The sequence below is a fragment of the Pteropus medius genome, unplaced genomic scaffold (genome assembly GCF_902729225.1).
Source record: "Pteropus medius unplaced genomic scaffold, Ma_sr-lr_union100, whole genome shotgun sequence".
In the NCBI taxonomy this organism is placed as follows: Eukaryota; Metazoa; Chordata; class Mammalia; order Chiroptera; family Pteropodidae; genus Pteropus; species Pteropus medius.
The window spans coordinates 12,235,457-12,256,658 of record NW_024349800.1 but is presented as its reverse complement, the minus strand read 5'-3'; the positions used below and the strand labels follow the sequence as shown (position 1 = coordinate 12,256,658).

Here is a 21,202-nt window from a genome sequence, read left to right as displayed (position 1 = left end):
TAAACATTAGTACATTCTTGCCATATAAAACAACAGATACAGGAAAGATACTCTGGCAAGAGGAGGAGAAAATTTACATTTTTTCTCTGAATTCATTTTTCCTCTTTTGTAATATTGGTCTTTTTCTGTGCTATAATACCATTATGATTATCTGATTTCACATTCCATATTTGGTTGGAAATGCCTTGAAAGCAATGATTCTTTAAATTCACCTTTATTTTTGTGGTAACATCTGAATAATTTCTTCCACTTTTGTGGACCTTTACCAAACATCTGTTGAGTTAAATTCGAAGCTTCTTATTACTTTTATATACTTAATTTTTTGGTGTAAGGTACCACATTATGTACTTAACAGTAACTTATTAAAAGTCCCATGGAGGATTAGATTTTTATGTTAATTTTGTAGATAAAAAATTAGACATAGAAAAATGAAATTAATAGCTAAAAATGACCCAATTACAGAGCAAGTATCATTTCTATTTATTTAGTTAGTCATGTTTCTTAAGTAACTGAATCCTACTGCCTGAAATTCTATTTCCAAATTTGAGATTTAGAGAAGAAATACGTAATGCTTTGTTAAGCCTTAACTGTTTTTATTTAGCTAAATAAAATTTCATAATTTGAAAATTTGTTTTGATTTGTAGTTACATAGGCCAGATGGAATGAAAATCTTAACTTTTCATGTTTAATGGTTGAAAGACTCAGGTGTACTAAAAGAAAGAACTAAGGATCTTTGATTTAATTAATTTTTAAATGAAGTATGTTTTTAGAGATTTAAAAAATAATAATTTTTAATAATCATTAAAACATCAGGTTATTTTACATTTGATGTTTGTGTTGAATATTACATATTAATAAATGCAGTTATGAGTAAGAAATATTCTAGATTATATTCATGCTAAAATAGGGAAAATCTAGTTCTAAATTGGCAACATTTAATCTTTTATGGTGAAGAAAATAGTTCATTACTGAAGCAACGACAAAAAAAGATGATGTCATCAGAATCTGCATATAGCAACACCTCACCATCAAGTAATTTTGTGGCAAGTGGGTTTGTAAATAATCGATTATTGTATGCTGAAATTCAAAATCAAAATATTGTTATTTTTGATAGTTCTGTTTCTGAAATGTATTATACACTCCCCTGGCTTGGTGAATAGAGACACCTAAGATAATTTAAACTTGACTCATCCTTACAGATATTCAGTTTTGAAGTGGGATCATTTCATTTATTTCAAGTGTTATGCCGTTCTTTTCAGACATGTTTGTTTGTTTGTTTGTTGGTTTGTTTTACTTTCGTTCATTCTAGTATGTTGTGAACACAGAAACCAGAATTTCTTTCAAGCTTATTAAACATTATATTGAAAAAAGACTTTAAACAATCGTGTTCTAGAGAAGGATGGAAAAATAGAGGTTCATCGGGAGAGTAAACTGGATTGAAAAGTGGGTCTTGGACAGTTAAGTGCTCCATAGAGCCCAGTGAATGGCTATAAGACAGGGGGTGTGAGCTCATTATCACTCGTTTCACTTGCTTTCAACTTTTTAGAGATTGGTCCAAAGATATGAAACTGCCAAAGTTTGACTCTTGCATATGAATGGTGTTATTTTAATATATACAATATGATTGGTTTTTTTTTTAATAATTTTTTTTTTTTTTTTTTTTTTTTTAGTTGGAGAAGTTTAGGTTTCAGGGAATATAGAATAATAATAGTTCTACCTCCTCCACTCCTCCTCACTCCCTGGATTATTTACTGTCTTAACTGGAAATATAATAATCTTAAAGAAATCTTAAAGTTCTCAGAAGTAACACTTTTCTCCCAAGGAGAACTTAGTGTGTTGGGGAAATATGATTCTATATGAATATATAGACTTATATATCCTGGGATTTTATTCATATTTGCTAAATTCTTTTCTTATATTTGTTACTTCTAATAAAATAAAATGTCATTTTTTTTCTTCCTAAAGTGGGGAAAATGCAGAGTGTTATTTAGTTTTTTAAAACATGATAAAAAAGTTGAATGTCAATAATGTTGACACTAAGCAAACTAGTTTGGTGACAGACATTTCTACTATGTTTTTGACCTGTGAGTTTGAAATTTAAAAAATTTGTTTCTGAGACTGTATAGTTATATCAGTATCTTTAAAAGACTTGGAAATCATGTTTCTAAAACTAGCAAAACAAATAAACAAACATGTAAGCCTCAAGACAACAAAGAAAATAACCCCTGCCCCCAAATCTCAAAGCTTCTGTAACTTTAAATGATAGCATACCTATGAATGTTGACCTTACTTTTGTACCATTTGAAAAGCATAAAAAATGCAAATTTTCCTTCAAAGTTGTGAAAAAGAAAATTTATTAATTGTGACAAATTTATAAAAATCAATCAATTTGTTCCTAATCATTCTCTCATTTTTTCTTTTCCAAAATTGAACATGAGAGTTAATAGTAATTTTTCCTGGTGACATCTGTTTTCTCAGGAAAAAAAATCTAACCATTTTAATATTTTTTAAGTCTTTTCCTAGCTCTAACATTATATATTTAGGTATGTGTAATTTATGAATATATCTATATATGTACTTATTTATTTTTTAACGCTTGCACTTCATGGAATGATTTTGGTTAAACTTTTCATATGCTTCTTCAACACCAGGGCTTTGTCCACATTAGAACCACTTTTTGAGTCATTTAACACAGTTTTCCAAAACACATTATCTTCATCTGCATTTAAGTTATTTGAGCTATGTCCCATTTTGAGCTTTTATATGTAATTTTTTAAAAAACAGCTTTAGCCTTTGCTTACAGAGTTTTTATTTGTTGTTGTTGTTGTTGTTTGAGTGGACTCGTGTGTAACTTTTGGAGGGGGCGTGGGCAGATGTTGATAATTTCCAAAATTTATGGTTGTCACTGGATGCCATAGCAACCAGAAATGGAAGTTAATGAAAGAAAAAAGGCCTTTGTAGAGCCTCACAACGCAATACCTCCTACAGTGCTCCTTATATTCATTTGGGCTGTGCACATATCATAAATCATTTTTGATAATAAGTACCAGGTTGGAATAAATTCATCTTAGCAACAGAGTTTCAATAGCATTCATACTTTTTGTAGTATCATGTGCATTTTACACTGAAGGAAAGGGTTATTTAGGAGTTCTAAATACTCCCCTCTTGTGCAAGGAATCCAACTTGGCTAGCGTATTTGGCCAATTTCCTGATTTTATCCTTAGGGCAGAATGAAAACCAGTTTTGAAATACAATTTTTGTATAAGTATTAGGAAGTAACTCAATGAGTCCCAAATATTTGCATTTGACATTAAAAGAAAAGTTATCTAATACCTATTTTTTTTCAAATACACTCAAATTAAATGAATAATTTATGGTTTTGCTTCTTGGACATGTCTAGTCTCTCACTGTGAGCTTCTAGGCACATAATCAATATGCATTCAGGATAAAGAAAACAACTGCATGCATATATGTGCTATGCTTAAAATGTAAGAATTTATAAATATAATTTTATCATTTTGGAAAAAATACTAAATCAGGGCAATATTAATCCTGAGTTAATCCCATTGAAACAATCTTTCTTTAAAAAAAGATTATAGGAAAGTATTTCCAAGTGGATTTATAATTCAAAAACATATTTTCAAAATTTATGTTCTGTGTTTTTCTTGCTAAATGTTACTAAGCAGCAACAACGACCCTATCTCTTTTTGTATTATCAACATTTGTAGCATTTTAAATGCATTAAACATTTCAACTTGTAAAAGGAAAATGCATAGTGTGCAAATGTGCCTCATATTTTGAGAAATACTTTTCGTAACAAAGCATTGTATTCCCTGGGGAGACTCACGAGTAAGAATAACAGAAAAAAACACAAGTAAAACATCCACGAATGAATTGACTGTCTTCACTAATAAACATAATTTCCTAACTGCCTTTCTCAAAGAGCAAATATGATATAAACTATTTAAATCAGGGGTCCCCAACTCCCTGGCCGTGGACCAGTACTGGTCCATGGCCTGTTAGAAACCAGGCTGCACAGCAGAAGGTGAGCAACACATGACTAGTGAAACTTCATCTGTATTTGCAGCCATTCCCCAGTACTAGCATCAGTGCCTCACCTCCACCTCAGATCATCAGGCATTAGATTCTTATAGGTGCACTGGTCCTTGGTGCCAAAATAGTTGGGGACCTCTGCTTTAAATCATTGATGTTTATGTAGTATATGTATGTATGTATTTTCATACATTTATATGCATGGAATATTTATGAAGTTTAATCACAGAACATGTTGATGGTAGTGCATTTAAGCTATCAGTATTTAATGCAGATAGCCTCTATATTTTTCTTGAAGTGAAAAATAAAGCAATATATCTTCATTACTCCTTTTGGAAGGAGAAAAGAATACTAGACTTCATGTAATTTATTTAGTTTTAAAACTTGTGTTGAGTATGCTGTTAGTGTCCTGTGGCTGCTATAACAAATAACCACACATTTAGTGACTTAAACATTCATTCTCTCACCATTCTGGAGAAGTCCAAAGCCAGTATCATTGAGCCAAATCAAGATGTCAGCAGGGCCACACTCCCTCCCGAGGCTCTTTGTTAGCTTCCTTTCCTTGCCTTTTGGAGCTTCCAGTGACTGCCAGCTTTCCTCAGTTTGTATTGCTCTAATTGCTGCCGTCGTGTGTGTGTGTGTGTGTGTGTGTGTGTGAGAGAGAGAGAAATTTCCCTCTGCCTCTCTGTAAAGACACTTGTGATTATATTTCGAGTTTGTCAGATAATCCAGGATAATCCCTTCTGGAGATCCTTAACATAATCATATCCGCAAAGAATCTTTTCTCATAGAAAGTAGCATTCACAGGTTCTTTGAATTAAGATGTGGGCATAATTCTGAGAGTCATTCTCAGCCTATGACACCCAGCAAGTCACTGGGCAAAGGGTTGTGAGGATCCAAGCATGGTATGGTAGACATACATACACACAGTATTTGGAGATTTTGGTCATTTTTGTTCATCGTAATATCCTAGTATGTAGAAAATTACTTGCTAAGGGGCAGATATTCAAGATAAATATTTGTTCAATAAACATGGCTAATATCTATGTAATAGAGGATTTCTGAGAGGAATTATTAAACTTCAGAGTAACAAATTTAAACACCGGTGGTATAATGAAGTTCATAAAATCTTATTAGCATGGTTGGGCTCCACATTAAAGATTCAGCATCTCAGGTCTAAAGGGGAGGTGAACTAAGTAAATGGAGGACACTATTCTTTTGTTCATTTATGGGTTCTGATGGCTACATTTAAGCATTATAATCAACAATTGATGAAATTTATATCCTTAAATTGATGTTCTAGAGAAGCAATATTTACAGGAATAAAATGGCAACATAGAACATATTAGTCTTTAAAATTCCTGTGTATTACTATATTATGCACTGTATTATGCAGTTCTCAAGGATTGAATTCTTCATTGTGCCCACAGTATCTTGATGTAGAACTAATTTAGTGCATATATGAATAAAGTGCAGCTAATAATTTAACTGAATGTATATACGTCTTTGGTATGAGGAACTAAGTAATAAACATATTTATTTTATTAAATATATAGTATACATTATAATTAAGCATTCCAGTCAAGATGCAATATGACCTTGGATCTGTTACTAGCATAGAGGTTCATAACAATCTTTTTTTCTAAGTTCTTAAAGCAAAGATCTGCTATTTTTAGATTTAGTTAAATAACCACATATTACTAGACTTCTGGACAGGCCTCTCATCTACTTAATTTAGAAGAAAATTACAGTCATTTCTTCCCCAATTTCGTTTCTGTCTTCTAAGTTTCTACCGAGTTCTGCAGCCTCGTATGTCTCTGCTGGGCCATACTAAGAGTTTAATATACTTACATTTCTCTCTCAGTAGATTTTCAGTAAGGGAGTTGCTAATATCCTTTATTGACTAATTGCTAGGTAGGTATTTTTTGCTTCTTTTTTGACAAAGGAGAAATTTATTCTATTAAGAAAAGCAAATTGAATTTTAAGTCAGCTTTTGATTATGATGGTGTATGGCATGTGAATTGCTGGAGTTTTGTGGATTATCCATTTATTTGTGAGATTCTCAGACAATTTTCTAATCTTTTGGTCATACGAGACCTCATATGTTATCTTTTATTGCTCGCTGCAATTTATTGACCAGTAGGAGGTACTATTTTCGTCATGCTTTCCCCTTAACCAAGAGAAGTGAGGAAAACAAATACAATGATTTTTCATTCAAGAAAAACAACCAACTCTACTATAGATATTCCTGAAGATGTTATAGAACAGAAGTCATGCAAAACAAGATAAACAGAATTGTTTTAGCCTTCTTCTCTGACTCTGATAGGCTTTTCTTTTTGAGGTCAACTTCAAAAGTTGGTGAAATTCATGAAAGGCCAACTCTTCCTCTTAGCGATGTGCTTCAGGTTTGTTATTAAGAATTTACTCAGATCATGCTGAAATTTCTTTAAATTTTCTCCATGCATTTTGGGGATAAATTTTACAATTTCACTCCTATTTTTAGAGAAATAAAATTGCTAATTAAAAGTATTTGCAGGACAGACGTTTCAAGAGAACTTGGCAAATGTCAGAAAGATAATAGAATTAATAAAATTTTGCATTTAGTGTCCTAAAACATTTATTGACCTAGTCATGAATGATCTTAAGATTTGATTTGAAAACATTCTACATGAAAAACAACAAAAGATTTTATTTGGTTCTATAATCATATGAACCAACATTGTAATAGAACTTCTGAAGGTACTGATATAACCCTAAGCTTAATGGATAGGAATATAAAGTCCAGATAAAGGGAAACAGCAATAATATTTTACTCTGCACTTCAAATGACATCTGGGATGTTATTTTCAGTCAAGACACCATAATTTTTAGTAGGACGTTGACAAACTGGTGAGCATTAAGAGAATAGCCTAGATGATAGGGATTTAGAAATGATGGTGATGTTTAGTCTTAGGGAAATGTGTGATAGTGGATGGTAGAGTAGATTCATACTCTGTTCTTTTTTGCAGACAGAAATCTAACTGATGATTAGTAATTACAGAGAGGTCTGTATTGGCTTCCATAAGAAAGAGCCTCGTTACATGGAGAACTGTCTAAGAGTGGAATGTATCAGTCATAAAACTTTTCTGACAAAAGGGTTCAATAAAAAAGTGAGATGAAATTTTTTTAGCCATAGTTTTTACATTTAATTAATTTTTATGGGCCATATTGTTCATAGTAAAAAGAGGAATAGTTTTTTTTAAAAAGTTCTTTCCCTCTTTGACCATCAACCATCTATTTTCTCACTGTTAGGGAAATTCGAAGGTAATTTTCCACTGGAGGTAGATTGAATAGGACCATCTTGTCCCCTTCTAGTTATTAAAGCTTATAGATTCTATTTTATTTTACTTTGAATTATTCTTCCAATCTTGGCATGGTGCTTTTTTAGTTAAATGGTGTCTTTCAAGGTTTTATATTCTTATATTCTTTCATTGTTTTTAAGATACTTTTAAAAATTACTTTTGAGATGAATGCTTCACATTTTATGTTACATTTTTTGTTACACTGGTTCTCATGGATGGAATAGTTAACTCATATGTAAACTATCACTGTGGCAAGCTGACAAATACATTTTTTCCCAATTTAAATTAAATTTTGAATGCTTTTTCTTCTTTGTTCTCTCTGCCCTTCTTTACAACTACCCCATGAAGGGATCCACAGCTGCAAAATTAATAATAAATAGGAAATGGCAGTAATTGAATATGATATAAAGTAATGCTTATAGTTGTGATAGGATTTGGAGCTATGGGTAGAAACAATAATATTATTTTAACCGGTAAAGATCATCAGAAATGACAGTAGAAAGACATGAACTCTTAAAGAGATTTAAATGAAGAGTAAAGTCTCTGAGAGGAGTCAATTCTTGAAAACCATAAGAATCTTCCAGCCATACCACTTTTTAAAAGTGTAATAACTAAGACAGTCAAATGTTTTGATCTTCTATTTTATTCATCTGTAAAAAAGAATCTTTTTATTATATCAAAATTATTTTCTTGTTGAATTGCCCTGAATGTCAAATGACACAATTTATACCAGAATTCTGCAAATGATGAAGCAAGACAAAGATAACATATTATTATTGTAATCGTAATTAAATAGGCTCATCCAAACTTATTGGTTATTATTGCTGACTTTCCATGCTCTTATCAACTCCATTGGATCTATCTATAAAATTGGTAACTTTTAAAATGTATAGCTTGTGTTAGGAAGTCTTAGTTTGGCAAGACTTTCAAATTCATGTGAATATGCTCCATAGATATTCCTAACAGAGCTAGTTAACACTAAAATTTGGTTATTACATGTTTACTTTTCAGGACTTCTTACCAGTAAATTCCTTTTATAAATTTTTGTGAGCAAACTAAACTTTACAGATATGAAATGCCATAACACTATTATGTGTTCAGATTCATATATCGCTTTCAGAAATATGCACACTACAAATGGTAGTAGACCTTAAAAATGGAGATTGCTTTTAATTTATTATAGTTGTATGCTGTGTTATTTAATTGTTTGAAATGAATTGAAATATACTGTGAAGTCAACAATGAAGCTGGTTTTCAAAGTGATAAAACTGTAACCTAATTCAATAAATTGAATCAAATTATGCAAATACTTTTGCACTTCATTAAGGAAGTAGTCAGTATAATTACTGTGAGAGCTTTTTATTGTGTTCACTTGTTGATATGTGGCTAAAGATACAGCAGTAGACCAGATTCTTTCAAGATCATCTGTTTTTTGCCATTTCACATTTTAATTAAAGTTGCCATAAGCCCAATTCCCAGAGAAGACCACCAGGGGTTTGATTCTTTAATCTTTGCTGCTTTTAGAATACAATGAGTTGGGTATTATTCTCTTTAAAGTAGATGTGTTTTTCAAACAACGTGGTATTGTGACATGGCTCTTAACTTGGAACTGAAAAGTCTGGCTTTCATTCTCTTCGTTATCACTTGCTAGCAATATGACCTTGACTAATACCATCTGGCCTCACTTGTTCAGTCATCACAAGGTAGATACTGGTTCCTAAAACATCATTTAGTGAAGGGGAAAAAATGCTGAGACTTGTCCCAAGTTTCATGATTGTGTGCTAGAGTCAGTTTTCAATTCGAGTTTTCTGACTCCAATTTACTGGTTATTTTCCTACAACATAAAGCTGCCTTCTAAAATACTTACTTTTTCATCTATAAACCAAAAATCACACGATCTGTTTTATCTCCTACTTGATAGGATTTTGTGAAGAACAAATGAGCTAATGTATCACAAAATGCTTTCAAAGTCTTATGTAACAAGATGTCATCTGATATTTAGTTTTATTATGATGATTTTCAAAACAGGACTTTTGCCTTGTTTCAAATATAAACCAGTTATTTATCTCTCTGTTCAAACCTATCAATTCTGAGAATGATGGGTCCTTTCCCACATTTATGGCATCAGATTGTAATCATTTCCTCAATTTTTTAAAAAATTGCTTTTGTATGTCCCAGTTAGCTCAAACAAAATATTTTTCTCCTGATACAATTCTCTTCTCCTGTCAATGATTACTTTTTGATCTTCACAATATATAGAATTTTGTGATTTATATTTAATTCACTAAAATATCTCCTACATCAAATCATTTGATGGAGAATTATTCCATCAAACATATTCCCATTAATTTTCATTTAAGAAATGCCATAATATGTGGAGAGACTATTTTTCTAAATATGAGTTTTGTAATGATTTAGTTTGCTTCCTGGGATGTAAGGATATGGCTTAAAGAAAGAGTGTTGAGTTTTTAGGTATTAGTAGGGAATGTAAGACTCTTTGTCTATTCCAAAGATCTATGAAATTATGAGTTGCTATTCTGAGTTAGTCTTACAGATGTGATGCTATATCATCAAGATTCTCTTTAAACATGTATAATATTCAATATTAAAGTCAGTAAAATATTTAATCTGTCTAATAATACATTATTCCCTAGAAGTCAACTTTTGAGCTATTCTTTTCTCTGTTAAAACATCTAGTTTAAAACTATTTTCTAAATGTGAAAATGTGGCATGGTGAAGATTTTCAAAATCTGCTCTTCTATTAGGATATCTTCATCAATCTATTAAAGCAGTAAATATCTTCTGTATTATATATTATCTTCTACTGCTCAATGAAATTCTTCTAGGGAATTATATTAGGGGGAAAAATTTAAGAAGAACTACATGGAACCATGTTGATTTAAATGAATATAAATGCAGGTATTTCTAAATTCCAAAAAATTAATCTCTTAGCATTATAATATAACAGTATTTTGAAGTTATTTAAACATGAGATTCATCTCATCATTCCTAACCTTAAGTTACTTATCGAATTAATTACATTTAAAGATACCAGTCTAAGGAGAACCCGTTACCATATGACCTGTCCATATGAGTTGTCTTTTTGATTTATAATGGCAATTGCTTTCTCGGCATGGATTTCATGACATAATAATATTCTATGAATTTTTGAAATTACAGTGAGCTTCACATCAATCATCTATAATAAAATATTATATGTATCGGTTAGAGAAGACTCTTGGAAGGTAGACATTTTAGAAATATGCACTTCCTCCAAATATCAATATTCTTATTTTAATGAAATGAGCACATAGCTTCTTTTGATATTTTTTAACTTGATCATAAAAATGGTCAGCATCATAACCATTAGTACACTATTCTATATTCTCAGCAGTAATATTCATTTCCCTTGAATGCGTCAAATGTCCGTCCAGCTAGTTTTGCCTACACTACTGTTGTTCTTGGCCTGAATTCAAAAAAAAATCTATTGCTTCTGGGGTTTCTAAGCATTAATGTCTTAAATTTCAGGATTATAATTAAACACATGTGACCTGGACTATCCTTATCTGCCCATATTTCTTTTATCTGTAAAAATCATAGCTAAAGTGAGATCTTAGCCATGTAAACAATTGAGTGTGTTATTGTTTTTTCTCCAGTTCCTCTTCACAAAATATTATTAAAAGTACCTTGAGTTATAGTCTTTCATAGGTAAACATTTATTCCTACTCTATATGAAAAATATCTGTACCTAGAATTTGACATCAGCAGCTGCTTCATTTTTTATTCAATCTCACTTAGTTTTGTTTCTAAAATGCCACATTAACTAGCATGCATGATTCTTTATTAATTTGACATATTTTATGTCATCTTTTCATTAATGATCATTATATTTTCAACTGAATTCTTATTTCCTCTCTAAGTTAGCATGGATTTCTTAAATAAAATGAGCATTTCTTAAGTAACATATCTGGAAACCCTATGAATACTTTCAAAGAGAGCTTTACTTTTTAGAAAACATTTTAAAAGCTTATTCCAATTTATCTTAATCATGTGGTTTAGAAGAGCATGGCCATATTGCAGATATAAAACACAAAACGAAAATATTTTTTGCACATAAATAATATTTGAAATTTGCTTTAAGATATACTATTTTCATGTCTCTTTTATAGATATACTTGCAGTTGTAATAAATATACTTAATACAATACTTTGTGTATACATTCTATACAATTAAAAAAAACCAAACTTACCAGATACATATGCTTTATACTGAAAAATTCTTAGTACTTTTATATATGGAATCAACATCTTTGTCTATGCTTTTCACCACTGTATCTCCTGTTGCTAGCATGTTATCTGGTCTAAATATCATTAAATTGGAAATAATTTACTCAATCAATATAGTTTATTGGTTAAAATGGGGGGTGCAAACATTTATTAACTACTGCTGGTTATGAACTTTGCTAATAGTTAAAGATGTAATTTATTTCTCAAGTCAAATTATGAAGGAGATATTGTTTATTCCATTTTACATACAAATAAACTAGAGCATAAATAATTTAAATAACTTGCTTAAGGATGTGGTTCCATAGCGTAGAAGTTAGCACATCTGCTTTACATGCAGAAGGTCCTGAGTTCACACCCTAGTGGAGCCACAGTCCATGGTCTATGGCCATGCCACCCTGAACAAGCGCAATGTCTGATATCGGAAGCTAAGCAAGGTCGGGCCTGGTTAGTACTTGGATGGGAAACCGCTTAGGAAGAACAGGTGTTGTAAGCATTGTAATAAATTTTTTTCCTTTTTAAGGATAGAATCAAATCTTTACAGAACATTTCAAAGTTTCATTAATATGTTTAATTTGAAAAACTTGTTACGACTTCACATATTAGACATAAATTAATTTTTTACAGACATTAAAGTTACTAGTCTATATTATAATATGGTCTTTGATGATATTTCTCAGCTAATGCTGGGAGGAATCTTAAATATTGTTTAAATCATTTCAATAGTTTATGGCTTTCAGCATTTCAAATTCTACATTTATTTGGTTATTCTGCTTTACTCTGTTTTCCAAAGGAAAAATACAAAGTTGTTTCTGAAATTTATAAAAAGTTTAGTCTTGATAGAAAAATTAACCTGTAGCATTTTTAAATTCTATATTGAATCTCAAAATCCAATGAAAGATTTGAATATTAGGACCTTGACTTGACTCACCTCTGCTTAATTTTGACAGTTGTCTTAAAGTGAATTTAGTGTTTAATGAAATTTTCTGGGCTGATAACTCAAGACCTGAAGGGAACAATTCTAGTAGTGAGAAAGTAATTTTCTGGCCTAATTACACCTTCGACCTCACTACAAAGTCTGTCAACAAAAGTGCCAGGTTTGATCATGATATTTTTTGACGTGTATTCACCAATCTACTTCACACAAGAGACTTTTAACAATAGCATTTGGTATTTGTAACCTAACTAAGATTTTGCATCTGGGAATCAAACCTTAAGGTACTGTAGCTTAAATCCCTTTTATATTTAAAAAATTATGTGAGTATTAATGAACTTTGCATATTGTGCTCTTTGGAATCTTCATGGCTATATTATTTGAGATGACTATGCAGATTATATCAAGTATTAGCAAATGAATGATGAATTGATTTTAAAAAGTAAACAATTGAAGTCTCTAGAATCTCTATTTTTTATCTATATTCACTCTCAAAACCTAGTAGAGTTAGGGAATCTAATAGTTGGGAATCATACAATTGGGCTTTTAAGGGGATGTGGTCCTTGATTAACCTCAACCACTAAATATATGTATGACATTGGTAATTTCCTTAAATTTATGAACCTGGGTTTCCATATATTTCAATGATATAATAGTTTGTTTATTGTATAGTTATCAGCCCTTGAATTCTTTCTCCAGTAACTCTTTGACCAGTAGATATTTGCTTCATTGATCTCTTTATGTTTTTCATGTGAACCTAGGTCTTGCTCTCTAAACCTAAATCATCTATCCTCTCAATCTAGTTTTTTTGTTGTTGTTTTCTCTTCCTCCTCTTCTCCCTTCTCCTCTTTTTCTTGAGTTGTATTTAAAATAGTTTAAATGTCAGTGTTTTAACGAAATCTTGTGTTTAGCAGAGGCTAGAGTCTGAGTAGAGAACCAAAGTAGCAAAAGATAACTGATTGATATTCTTGAATTATCATCTTAGCTTTTTCAGACTCTAATTCCTCCATCTTCTTCTAATAAATGCTTCTCTCAGTTAGAGAAGTTACACGCACGTGCACACATGCACATTCACACATATCCCTAACTTCTAAATAAGTAAGGGATATGTTGTCATTAAATACAATATCTTAAACTTGCAGCTAATCTGGAATGACTGTTGTATTTTTATCATGAGACATACTCATAACTATACCAAAAATCATTTGTGGAATATATATTTTGGGAGTAATCATAATGTATTCAACAAATATTTATCATGAGTTTTAGGGTGTGCAAAGATGAATGGCATTGCCACTCAATAAACTGTAATTGAAGATACAAACTTGCAATTACCAAGAGAGCTATACAAAGGCAGTATAGTTTTTTTACAGAGGAAGAGAAAACTAGGAGTAAAGGGGTTGATCATTGTCATTATTGTGGAAAGTGACATTTGATACTGGCTTAAAATGTGTCTGATTTGCCTAAAAAATTTATTTGTACAGGCATGTGAAAAACAAATTTAATAGCATTTTTTGGTGAGAAAATAAAGATAGGATTTTATGTTGATCACAATGAGTGTGATGTAACTAAAGATTCAAGGCAATCATCAGTTGATTAATGAATGTGTAATTCTCAGATCATTAGAGTATTAATAATTGTTACCATCTATTGGGATTTATTATATTTCAGTTACTAGTTCTTTTCATATATTAGTTTTTTAAATTCCTATAATATGTCTTTGGGTAGTAATTTTGGTTTCCGTTTTACAGATGAGTAATTTTGGCACTTATTTTTCTTGCTCAAGACAGTTAACCCGACTGCCATCTCTGTCTTCTAAATCACTATGCAGCAGCTTTGCACACTTATCAGCATCATTGTGTCCATTTATGTTTATTGTATTTGATTATGATTTTTTGAAAACTTGTATTCACCAATTCATTTCACCCTGGACATTTTAAAAATAACATTTGATATTCTAACCTAAGTACGATTTTGCATCTGGGAATACAATGTCAATACACTAGGGCCAATATGGTGATTCATTTAAGTCCATTTTAAATTTGATAAATTATATGGGCGCTAATGAGCTCTATGTATTACACTGTTTTGGCAGCAGCCTTGCTTGCTTATACTGTATCAATAGTACTTTGTCCATTTATGGTTATTATGTCTTGAGAGATCATGAAAGAAAACAATTTGTCCAAATTGAATCATCAAAACTGGAAGATAGTTTATTAAGATTGATTGAAGGAAATGAAGATATTTAGAAAAAATACAGGGTTTTAGGGGAGGAGTATGATCAGTGTCTTTGGATATTTAACGAAGGATATAGATTAATTCTCCATTTTTCTAGAAAGTAGGACTGTACAAATGAATTTCACTCCTAAAAGAGAAAAACTTACAGAGGGAAAAAAGACAGTTTCAAATATTAACTCACTGACAGACTGTGTGGACTATTTGATTTTGATAACTCATAAACGTCTTGACTATTCTCTCCCAGATATGTTGTAGAGAAATTTTTTTTACATTTAGGATAATTTTATAAGTATTATTATTATTTTTTATTAGTTCTAGGATTCAATATGCCAATGAAATAAAAATGAACTTAATTTCAAAGAGTCATTTTACCTAAAACTTTTCACTTGTTATTTTATTTTGGAAATATACAATCTAGCAAGTTGCACAACTTTCTCTTTTCAGTAGAAACAATATAATTGTTGAATGAGTTGTTTGAAATCTGAAGTACACATGTTTGATTAAATCATATTTAGAGGTATTAAGTTGGATAATTTTGTAGATGGTTGTCTATTTAAATAACATTTGATTAATCATTCTGTTGTGCAGAAATGACTGTAACATTCCAGGGCACAGTTTAAATAATGTTTATCCCTCTTTCCTCATATTTAAGTTTATCTTTGACAGATCTAGTCAACAAAAGAATAAAAACATTATATTTTACCTAATAAATTAAATTTAAAAGACCTTAGGAATTGATTTTGCTTGGTACCAAGACATTTTTTAGTGATTAAGTTCATATTTACTCAAGGCAAAACAATGTAGTAAAAATATTACTGTTATACTTTATAATAAATAGGAAAAACTTATAGAGAAGTTTAAAATTTATCTTTTTGCTTTTTACTGTTTGGAGTCAGTTCCATAATGATCTTATATCCTTTCTCATTATTATCATCACTTTTATTCATAATGCTCTCCAAAATGTTTTATATCCATCACTAGATATTGTATATTTGCACTTGAATTTCCTGTTGTCATTTCAAACTTGTCAGTGACTAAAATTGAACCCACTATTATCTGTTCCATACCAAACTTAGCTGATTTCTCTGTTTTTCTCATGATAATTTCTGTTTTAAATAGTCACAGAGGCTAAAGAACTGACACAGTTACTATAATTGCGAAGACAATTTAACATAATAAAAAAATCAGCTTATTTTAGAGATTCATTTAAAGTTCTAACTTCTTTTTAACACATTTATATATTATATCATATTATCTTCTAATAACTTTTTGTGGTACATTATAAAACCCCAATTCACAGATGAGGAAATAAGGACTCAGTTTTGCTGCTCAAGATCAGAACAGCTTGAAAGTGGCAGAGTGGGAATTTGAATTTATAACTCACTGCCTCTGCTCTTTCTACTGTATTCATTTAAGGGACCGTATTGTCACATGAACCAAATATGTTTGCTTACCTTATTCCTAGTAAAAATAGAATGGTTTTGTGATTTATTATAACTGTAGATCAGATTATTACTAAAAACATTTCTAATGGCTAAACCTCAATGAATATATATGTTTTATGTCAGACCTGAAATATTGACATGCTATATGATCAAAACCCTTGTATATAATTATAACTCTTCTAACATTAAGCAGGTGACTGGACTAAATATAAGTCAGGCATAAAATGCCCTGCATGTAGCAACATAGTGAATCAAGCGAATTATCAAACTGCGAAGCTCATTTTGTGCTCTGGGCAATTTCGGCTGCCAGCACTTATACATCAAAACTTCACTCAATGTACGATTGATTTTATTTTATTTTGTTTATTTTTAATTCCCTACAGCAATCTATGCTAGTTTTGTAGAAAGCTGTCTGCATCATTAGGTTTCTAAGAAATTATAGTTGTTTCAGTCATGGTTGACCAAAATATTATTCCCTTCTTATAGACCATGAATATTGGTTCTTGGCTGGGTACCACTGAGCTAAAATTGTGTAAGGCCAGTGACTCAAATACACAACACACACAGAGAAAGCATCAATGTTATTAGAAATATGAGCATCCAAAGCATAATGCTGTAATGTCAGACAACCAGTGTCCATTAAAGATATTTTCCAGTTCTAGGAAAGACATTGAAATTAAAGTATGAAAGTCCAGTCTTAAGGCAGGAATGAATATCTGTGTAAGATGATACCTGTCTTCCTTTCACAGTTGCTTTTTATGTTGCTTTAAAACATGTCAAAATAATCCCCAACAGAGGAGCCTAAAAGGAATGTCATCTCTGTGGTTATGTAAATCGAATTGAGTGCTTTACAGCAGGTTTAAGATTTTTATAACTCAGAAGTTGTTAACAGCCAGCTGGTTTGTATCTGTTTTTTTATGGTTATTCTTGTCATATGCAGCCTCCACAATTTTTAATTATATTTTATGGTATGTGTTTTCCTCCTCTTGAATCCCTTAGCCACTCTTTGCTTCATGAGATATTTTCCACTGGGAAGGGAACAAGCACAGTGATGGGACTCCATCATTGGAAATACAGTTGTATAATTACTTACTACTAACAACTCTATAGCATGAAAATTCAAGTAACTTTCCATTACAAAGCCTAACCTTCTATTAGAGCATTGGAATTTGTTTAATGTAACAGTATCTGCTTGTAAGTTTGTGAGCTGCCCCTCCCCAATAAGAGTCAAAAACATAATTTCATGCTACTCTTTGTATTCCAAATTTTAGAAAGTGATATACACATCTTTCCTCCCTCCCTCCCTCCTCGTCTCTCCCTCCTTTCCTTCCTTCCTTCCTTCCTTCCTTCTTCCTTCCTTCCTTCCTTCCTTCCTTCCTTCCTTCCTTCCGCTGTGCTTCCCTTCCTTCCTTCCTTCCTCTTCCCCTGCCCCTCACTGTTTGGGTGTTTGTCATGTAAATTAATTTCTGCCTCATAGTTAAGTTCTAAACTCAAGCTTGGTTTCCTAATGTTGATTACATAGAAAGATAGTGACATCCTTTACATTATGAGTCTAAGAAGCTTGTACTCTGGTTAAAAGATGTTATTTATGGCCCCAAAAGTATTAACAGATTTTTTTGAGATTTTTGACATCCTAATTGAAAAATTGGACTAATATTCAGATTTTTATTTTAAGAAATGCAAGGAGAGTAGAGAAAAATGTTTGGAATTTGAAAAGGTATCTAAAATATGAAAAACTTGCACATTTATCAAGGAAATATGTGTCTATTTGTTTCACAGAAGACATTTTTAGAAACTCCTAAAATTTGAAACAATACACACTTTTTGGGTATTAGTTCTTTGGAAAATGAAAATGTATCAGCAAAACTTATTCTTCGAATCACAGATTTTCCAGTTTTTGGAATACAATAGTCTGTTTTAATATTATTTAAATATTTAATAATGTTTAAACATATAATAATATGTTTGAAGATATTTAAATATTCAAGTTAGACTATATTGTTGCTAATATTTCAGACATGATAAGAATATTTAAGCTAAGTGAAGAAAATTAAAATAAGTAACTATGATATACATTATATAAATATATACTGGATTTCAATTATTCAAATTCCAAATAAATTTTGACTGTCATGGAAAATATATGATACATAATATACAATGAAAACAATAAATATATTCTACTGTCTCATCCTAAGAACTGATATATAAAATCCAGTTTTATTACTTTGATATTATAAATTGATATGATTATTATCAAACAATACTTACAAACATATCTTTTAATGACTTATATCATAGATGAACCGTTTTTAAGATCCCAGAATTGAGGTTCAGAAGTATTTATTTTGAGCCATTGAATAATTTCATTATAGCGTTAGGATATTAAATAGAAGTTAGTCTTTTCCTCCCATAGGACTAGATATCTAAGTACATTTTTATTGACTTCGTCGAGAATTTTTTAAGTTTATAAGTGTTCTTTTGAAACTAAATTAAGCCCATGAGTAGACTTGTATGTTAATTATTTTGAGATTTGGTGCATAATAACATCTTATACTCTGTGTGTGTGTGCACGTGTGTGTGCGTACACGCACATGTGAGGAAGTCAAATGAGCATCAGAGAAAATTCTGAAAAAAGATAAAGGAGAAACTTTTTCTGAATACCAGCCATATACAAAGCACTGGACTAGGAGGCTTTTATATCCTGCCTGTCATTCACTTCTTATTAGAATCCTCTACAGTGCATACAAGTAGTCCCATTTTAACATGAGGATTCCAAGTCCCAAGTTAGTTAACTTGCTCAAGGATCTATAGCTAAGAAGTAGTGGGGACAGTTGTCTGATCTGTCACTAACACCTTGGGTTGAATAGAAGTATAATTAGGGCATCCAGTGAGGAGGAATACACAATGAAGGGAGAATGGACAAGGAATGACATAGCCATGTGAAGTAAACACTGGTCTGAAGTAGTCTTCCAGTGAGGTCAAATATAATATGAAACTGAACTGAACTGAATGAGAAGAAGACGAGGAAAGAACAGTTTGCTTCTACAGACTCATATGCTAGATCCCAAATAGTTTAATTTAGAAAACTTGTTAATGATAAACCTTGAAGTATGTTAGGGAAGCATCGGCTCTTTTAATTTTCGGCCAATTAAAAATTAACTTTTAATTTTCTTTCTTATTTTCATGCTTCATAAAATTGTGACCCTTCCAGAAATTTCCTTGAATAATTTTTTCTTCTTTGACAGATTCATTTAGACCAGGGTGACATTTAATAAAATTTTCTTGGTAACGTGAATGAAATTCAAATACAAACAAATTAAAAAAATAAAAGAGTGAGGGAAAATAATGAAATAGTATTCTTACTCAGGACTGCTGTTATTCAGACCACTAAAGAATTTAAATGTCATTATTATTATTATTTATTTTAGATTAAGGAAGTAGTATTATTAGTCTCAACCTGCTATACCTTAGTGAAGAGTTTATCAGATTATATTTTAGTTTCTATATTCAAGGGATCAAGATCTCATTGGGAGGCAAATTTTACTCACAAAGTATTATCAGTAATAATAATATCATAACACAGAATCCATCACAGTATATGTGCCATATGAATGGGGCGGGCAGTGAGGACTAAGAAATTCAGTCTGCAATCATCACAGCTGTAGCCATCAGAAAAAGCTTCTTGCAGAAAGTAAAACAAGTTGCTTTCGATTGTTTCAAATGAGGAACCTGGAAAATTTCTAGTTTCTAGGTTATAATAGAGGTCATATTCCACACAGACCAAAAAAAAAAAAAAAAAAAATGCTGACATATGGACCCAGGAAGAATTGAATGTCTGTATACATGGCAAAGTTAGAGGTATTCTTCAGCAGGAGACAAGCCTCCAGCTTTTCCTCTAAGCCTGTCTTCCTTCATTCTTCACCCATCCCCTATCAAATAAAGATTTAATCATTTGACACCATGTTAGAATGATTTTTGTTTTTCTAACTTTTTTTTATTTACTCTTATGTATTTGAAATCACTTTGTGATATAATGAGCCAAATATTGGCATTTCAGACTTAAGAGTTTGAAGTGAACTTGACATTTGTGAAATTCAACACTTATGGAAAATTTAGTTCCCAAACATTTCTATGTCGTCACATATTACAGCTGCACTCTGGGGTCAGTTCCTGGAGGCCCATTTGGAATGCAGTAGTTAAGAGTGTGAACTTTGGAGTTAGACAATTCCAGTTTGAATTCTAACTGCCCCATTGATTAGTGGTATAATTTTAGGCTGTTATGTATCCCTTTGCGCTTTATTCTCCTCATCTTGAACAGTATGCATGCACACATACTATACATTCTATATGTGTTAATATAGTGATTATTAATATTAATATTAATATAGTATTAATATAGTGCTTACTATAGTTTCATGCACACAGTTCTTTCTAAATGGTGGTTCTTTTCAGTTTTTTTGAAAAGTCAGTGTAATCTGTCAATTCTGAAATATTTTTTATAACTCTGAGAGGATCTCTTGGTATGTGTAGGAAGATAGATGAATAGACGGAACATATCTAGAGAGAGGGATATTCAACCTAGGGCTTTGTTTTTGTGGCCTTAATGTTTCAATATTTCAAGCATATTGGGAAAGAAAGCACTAGAAGGAAAAGCTTTACGAAGGCAATGTTGCCCTGGTGGATGAGATAATGGCAGGTATCAGGTGGAGCCATTACAGTAGGTAAAAGACAGCAGGACTTGGGTTGTGCTGCGTTCCCCTTTGCCCTTTGTCTGCAGAGTGAGCTAGGCTTCTGGGATAAGAGGAAATGACAGATTAGGGAGCAGCACCAGCACTGAATTTACTGACAATCACACTTCACTCAGGCTTAGGTTGTCTTGTTGTTCTTTTGTTAGGGTTTACTTT

General features: G+C 31.4%; 1 protein-coding gene across 1 annotated transcript in view; it reads left to right on the top strand.

The window, feature by feature from the left end:
- The window catches only part of DACH1 (dachshund family transcription factor 1), a 383,360-nt gene that overhangs the window by 164,304 nt on the left and 197,854 nt on the right, over positions 1 to 21,202 (top strand).